This window comes from Tamandua tetradactyla, chromosome 18 (assembly GCF_023851605.1).
Source record: "Tamandua tetradactyla isolate mTamTet1 chromosome 18, mTamTet1.pri, whole genome shotgun sequence".
In the NCBI taxonomy this organism is placed as follows: domain Eukaryota; kingdom Metazoa; phylum Chordata; class Mammalia; order Pilosa; family Myrmecophagidae; genus Tamandua; species Tamandua tetradactyla.
The window spans coordinates 5,880,677-5,887,312 of record NC_135344.1 but is presented as its reverse complement, the minus strand read 5'-3'; the positions used below and the strand labels follow the sequence as shown (position 1 = coordinate 5,887,312).

Below are 6,636 nucleotides of genomic sequence, written 5' to 3'. Positions count from 1 at the left end.
GCAGAGAAAGGAAAAGTCAGTAATTTTAGTGATTTACCCTACAAAGCTTTGAGTGAATGCCAATATTTTGTTTTGTTTTTAAATTTTTTACAATTTAATTTATATCTGTAGAGGCCAATATTTTTGACATTGAAAAACTTGCATTGGGTGAAGGAGCCACGAGGATGCAAGGATAAGGCTGGACTCAAGCTGTCTTTCTGCTTTTCCCTGGGACACTGCCTGGCCCTGCAAAGCACATGTCCACAGGCTTGTATCGCAGTCACCATGGACAGGCCACATGCCTTTTTTTTTTAGCTGATAAAGAGTTTGGTTTTATTGTTACTCTGGACTTGGCTGGGTGTAGAATTGGCCTCACCACCATAGTCCTCCTGGGAAGGAACAGGCAACAGAGATAGCCCTAGAGATGCTGCCACTGTGGACTCTGGGACTCATAAAACCATAAATACAGTGGGTTTCACCTTCTAAAATGAGGTATAAAATCTAATTCACAGTCAGACTTTACTAAAAGGGAGAGATGGTTATGGCTAAAGGCACTTTAATCAAGGAGCAAATCTGGCTCCAGGGTTAGTTTTTCTGGTTGCTCAGAGATATCTAGGCACCACTCTGAGGGAGACCCAGCACTGCCTGTAGCTGGGTGTTAGTGCACTTACTGAGCAAGACCTGAGGCCTGCTCATAGGTCTTCCTGTTAGACTGTTAGCCTGCTTGATTAGCAGCTGGCATGGGTGAACTGTTTCCCATAGGCAGCTTCCTACTTTCTGAGCAGGTCCACAATCTTCTGAGCACCATACAAATCCACAAAGCAGAAGGGCCCTCCAAAACAAGGCGGAAAGCCAGGGCCAAAGATTGCTCCAATGTCTCCTTCCGTAGGCATAGCCACGATCCCTTCCTACAGGCGCATGACTGCCTCAATCACAAATCTCATCACTAGGCAGTAGTGGATGTCTTCATCTGAGGACACCTCAGACTTAGGAGGCACCTTCAGACTTGCCAAAATACCATCCATGTCAGAATTCAAATTCGTATTCTTTGTGCCTCCTGGTAAATGTAAAAGCCCTTCCCAGACTTGCAACCCAGGAAGCCGTTGGATACCATCTGCTGCAGCAGTTCTAGGCATTCACCTCCAAACCGCTCCCCAAAGGATTTGCCTAGATCTTCAGCTAACTGTTTAGCTATATCTACACCAACTTCATCCACCAGTGTGGTAGCACCTACAAGAAACCCAGTTTGGGGTGAGGAAATCCAGTTTCTTGGGGTCAACTCCTTCCTGGAGAATCCGGGTGACCTCAGACATCTGGTGGTACAGAAACCAGTCCATCCTCAACCACAGCGATGACCAGTCACAGCTGAGGCAGGTGTGTCCTTTAAAGTCTTTGTAGTTGTGACAATTTCCAACAGCTGCATCTTGTCCACAGAATAGTAGTGCATGCCAATCACCTTCCCAGGTCTTTTGCTGATAGCAGCAATTTCCCTGATTGGGAAGGCAGACGTGTTACTGGCAAAGACAGTGATCTGGAGTCATCGCTTCTACCTCCTTTAGCACTCCGTGCATGAGGCTAAGGTCCTCAAACACACTTTCAATCACCATGTCTGCCCTTTCCAAACCCTGACAATGGAGCTGCCCAGTCAAGTAGCTGAAAATGGAGTCCCTTTCAAATGATGTCAGAGTTTTCATCTTCACTTTATCATTCTATCCTTTGAACACTTGTTGCTCTCCTCCGCCTAGCACTGCCAGTGTAGCATCTTTAGTTACAGTCTTCAACCCCTTATCCACGGAGAGGGCAATGCCAGCTCCCATCAGCCCTGCACCAAGGACAGCTAGATGTTTAACATCCTTCTGAGGCGCTCCAAATTTATTCCTCTTGCACAGGACCTGGCCATGGTAAAGTCCCACCAAGGCCTCTGATTCTTTGGTCATTGCAAGCTCTCCAAATTACTGAGATTCAGAGAGACAGCCAGCCTCCTTTCCTTGCTCAGTTCCAGCCTTTACCACGTCAGTTATTTTCAGAGTTGGAGGATAAAGGCCTTTGGTCTGCTTTCACACTTTTTCTTCCACCTTTTTGTAAATCTGTTGCCTGATAAATGGAATAGTCATCCATACAATGTCAGTCTTTCCACCAATCCCTTGTCTCTCTTGGAAAAAATATTCTTCAGCTAGTTCTATAGCAAAAGTAACTGCAACTTCTTCTAGGTATTCACTTGTCTGTTCCTTGGGAGGTTTTACTTCTACTCCCAATGGTTCCACTAATTGGCCAACTAGCCCCATTTTCTTTGCTCTGTCTGCATGAAAATCTCTACCAGTCTGGATCACGTCAAAAGGAGCAGGCACATCCACCGCTTGGGGAGCCTTTGTGTGCCTCCTGCTCCTGGTAGTATCCCCAGTAGAACTTCAAGGGCACCTAATACTGTTTTCTATCTCTTCTTGCTGTTCTGTATTGGCATGAATTGGCAAGCCCAAGTCCCCCTCCCAGGCAGAATCCACTGATGGCAGCCACATTTCTGTCTTTCCTTTGATGTTTGTGTTACTTCTTGAGGAGTCTTGCATGAGGAGTCTTGCAAGCAGTTAACTTATTGATATCACCACCTGCAATAAAGCAGCCTGGCTTTGATGAGATAAGGACAGTGCTTCTGATTTAATTACTTGCCCAGATTTCATCCTTTACTTTTATAAACTCTGGCTGCAGCTCTGTATTCAGTGTATTTACCATTGTATTGGGTGAGTTAACTCGAACAACTGCCATACTTCCTTTGACTCCATAGTTACTATGGGTCTGGCCATCAAAGCCGGGGATCCTGTAAAGGTGTGGCAAGAATCACCTGGCGACCAGAGTCCTAGAGGCAGTGAAGCGGCTGCGGCTGCCAGCCCTCCAGGACACTGCCGCCTGGAACAGAAGAGGGTGCCATGTGACTTTGAAAATATGTCTTAAACTCTGTGCCTCTGTGTCTCCCAAATGTGTTGTGAAGTGGATATGTGTGTGCATATATTTATATTGATGTTTATGTTTGTATATGTGAATACACACCACCTGGCACAGAGTCCAACCCCAGTAGGCAGATAGCAAAAATGCTTCCTTCCCTGGCCTGAGGGGCCTGTGATTGAGGCACCACTGCCACCTGGTGGCAGCACACCCATATTATTTTTTAGAGGGATGAACAAAATGGCCTTTAAAAGTTGAATGTGAGAGTCAGAAGTTGTGAAGTGACAAAACACAAGCCAGGGGAAAGGAAGCAGCTGGGTATCAGGCCAGGATGGGGACACCGGACAATTTCCAGGGTTTCTGCTTCTGGTCTTTATAAGACTGCAGTGACTTTCTTGAAATAGAAGTGATTTCTACCAGCTATCATTTGGGATTCTTTTTTACTCTTTTTGTCCTTTAAATGTCAAGTTGCTTTGAGACTAAACTGACATGTATGGGTAGATACTGATGAGATTACATTTGCGATCCTTGGCTTTGGCTCTCACTGTGGACAGTCCTGAGGGAGTCTGACATAGAGCAGCACCCAGCAAGGAATAGAATTCCCCCCACCCCCATACTCCCAAAGATGCTCCTAGGCCCTGGTGCCAGACGTACTGGTGGGCCGTCATTGCTGGGCTGGCACCTTACTGGTTACTGGTATCTGACAATGCAGCTGAAGTGGTGACAGGTTTGCCCTTGTGATGAAGGAGCTTGAATCTGAGGTGCCCCCTAACCCTAACCCTAGCCCTAGCCCTAGCCCTAACCCTAACCCTACAGGCCCTTCCTCTGCCTGGAGAGTTCCCTGGAGAGGGTGGGTGTCAGGCTGTAGTGAGCTCCAGAGAGGGAGGAGGCCTCGGAAGCTGGGCCAGCTGTGGGCCATCGCCCCATTGATGTAGTGGGCGGGACTTGGAGGTGGCCATCCAGGGCCCAGTGCTGGGGTGACCTGTGTGTCCCAGGGACTGGAGGCCACTACTGGCCCCCTCACTCTTCTGCACACCACTGACAGGCAATTTCAAAAGTTTCAGAGTGGGCTCAACCTCTGAGAGATGCAGATGGCCTGGGCTGAGCAGTTATCCTTGACCCTACACCCCTGGGGGACTGTCCTGCCCAGCAGAGATGGCTACCAACCACTTCCTGTGTGAGCTCAGGTAGACTCAGCTGAGCTCTTCCCTCTTCACCTCCAATTACAGGAGTCCAGGGGCCAGTTGAGGAGGTCAAGCCCCCCCAAAGGACCCACTCCTCAGGGCCCTTTTCCTGGGAAAAAATGTGTCCACTTACCCACGTGAATAATCTGGCTTCTAGGTGTGCGCAAGGTTGTGGGTCCGGCGTGTGATCGAGAGTTTGGAAATCCAGGTGACTGGCCTTCTAATTCAGGAATTAGCAGGAGGAGCTTTTTATTACCAGTCCAGGGCTCTCCCCTGGAGTAGATGAGTGGGCTCAACCCTCCCCCGAGGTTCCCAGACCTCCAGTACCTCCCACTGGCTCTCTCAGAACGTCGTCCCAGGAGAATTCCTTTCATGATCAGCTCTATGTCTTCAGAGGTAGTGACCTGGGGAGGAACCTGCTGACCCATATCCGAGCTGCTGGGTGGCTCAGGACCTGGCGCCCGGAACCTGTCCATGGGCAGGTGTCAGGCAGGAGAACCCTATCCCATCGCTCCCTTCATGCATACTTCATGGGGCTTGAAAGAGGCCCTAAGCTCTTGGAAGCCTATCTTTTAAAATTGTTAGTATTTATTTTTTATTGGTATATATTATATTCACATACAATGTAATAATCAAAAGTGTTCAATGTTCACATTATCTTAATATAGCTGTACCTATATTATATCTTAATATAGCTGTGCCTTGTCATCACTATCAACGTTTTTTTCTTTTTGAGAAAAATAACATATATATATACCAAAAAGCAATAAATTTCAAAGCACAGCACAGCAGTTAGTTGTAGAACAGATTTCAGACTTTGGTATGGGTTCCAATTCCACAATTTTAGGTTTTTACTTTTAGCTGCTCTAAGATACTGGAGACTAAGAGACATCCATTTAAAGATTCAGCAATCACACTCATTTGTTCCATTTAAAGATTCAGCAATCACACTCATTTGTTGAATCCTGTCTTCTCTGTATACCTCCGCCGTCACCTTTGATCTTTCCATCCCTCTCTTTAGGGGTGTTTGGGCTGTGGCCATTGCTAAGTTTCTCATGCATGGAGTAGGGAGACGGAAGTATCTCATGTTCTCCGGCTGGCGCTCCCGGTGGCGGGTCCCTGGAAACGCGGAAGGGCTCTAGAGCCCTACAGCAGATGCACCGGCTGCGGGCTTTCAGGAAATGATTTAACCCCCGAAGCCCCTCTTTCTTCGTAAAGGGGGTGGGGGACGGGTCGTGCCTATGGAATCGTTGGCAGGGCGACACGGGGCTGCCTGGCGCCAGGGGCCTGCTGCCGGGCTCGGCTTTCCTGGCGCCGGGACGCGGGAGGAGCGCGAGCTCCGGGCACTGCGGGGGGCGGCGGGCGGACCCCCTTCAGGGCCCGCGGGAACTCCGCCAGCCAGCCTCGGCTCGGTGCAGCATCTGCGGTCAGGGGCCGCAGTCTCCCAGAGGCCGCATCCGGGCAGCGGTGGGAGGGACAGAAGTCATGATTTAGCGCTTCAGAGAGTTGCTGCGCCCAGCGGCGGTCAGCCTGCTGTTGACCAAATGTTAGGCACTTTGGGGCAGTTTTACTCGAGTAGATGGCCGTTGTCCGCGGATTTGCTGCTCGGCGCTCTGGTGGCCTCCCTGTACATACAATAATGAGGCTGTGTGCTCCTGCTGCCAGACACAGAACAGCTGGGGCCAGACCCGGGCTGGAACTGGAATGGAAAATTGTCAGCATATTCTCTGAGCATGAAGGAGTGGCCATGCACATGGGGGGCCAGGAACCTCTGAGGTTAGACCCCCAGGAGCCCCCCAATCCAGTTATTCTCTTTTCTTCTGAGGTACAGGGAGTTGATGGGAAAATAAAGGCACAATGCTGTGGGACTGGCAAATAGTCACTACTTTTTAGCATAGTGCAGAGGATCTGTTAAGAGAGATTGCGTGATCTTATTTATCCTGAGTTTCCATAAAACCATCTAGAGTAATGGATGGAGAGCTTTGGAAATAGCATTATGAACGGACAAGCCCTCTGAACCTGCAGGCGAAGCAGCAGCACGTACAGCGTTGTGGGTGTGTATGCATTAGAGAAACAGAGTGGACAGGACACGTGGAGGGGGTGGGGGTGGCAGGCAGTTGAGTAAGTCTCTCCTGAAAAGAGGATCCTAAATGCCCAAGCCCGGCATTTCCTCTGAGCACTGCCAGCTGCTGGGGGCTCCCGGGCCAGACTGGGCGAAGCCTGCCAGCCACTGGCCCCACTGCCCGCCCTTGAGCCCCCAGATCTCAGAGCTTCCAGGAGAGTCATGCCCTTTCGCACCCCCAGTCCTTTCCTGTACTTTGCACTCTGCTTGGAAAGTCCTCTGTTTCTCTGTCGGGGAAAACCCTTTAGCATTTCTGTCAGCCATTTCCTTCATCCCCTTTACCTCTTCCATGGATGGGTGTACTCTGTGGGGCCAGTGTGGGGGCAGAGGTCTCCCTGTAGTCTTGGAGCCCACGAACAGCACAGTGGGACCGGTGGGCTGGCCAGGCCCTGGCAGGGTTTCCAGTTCTCCACA

General features: G+C 49.8%; 1 pseudogene; it reads right to left on the bottom strand.

Annotated features, from left to right (window-relative positions):
• Positions 1 to 591: 591 nt before the first annotated feature.
• On the bottom strand, positions 592 to 3,584 carry LOC143662381 (trifunctional enzyme subunit alpha, mitochondrial pseudogene; annotated as a pseudogene).
• Positions 3,585 to 6,636: the final 3,052 nt, after the last annotated feature.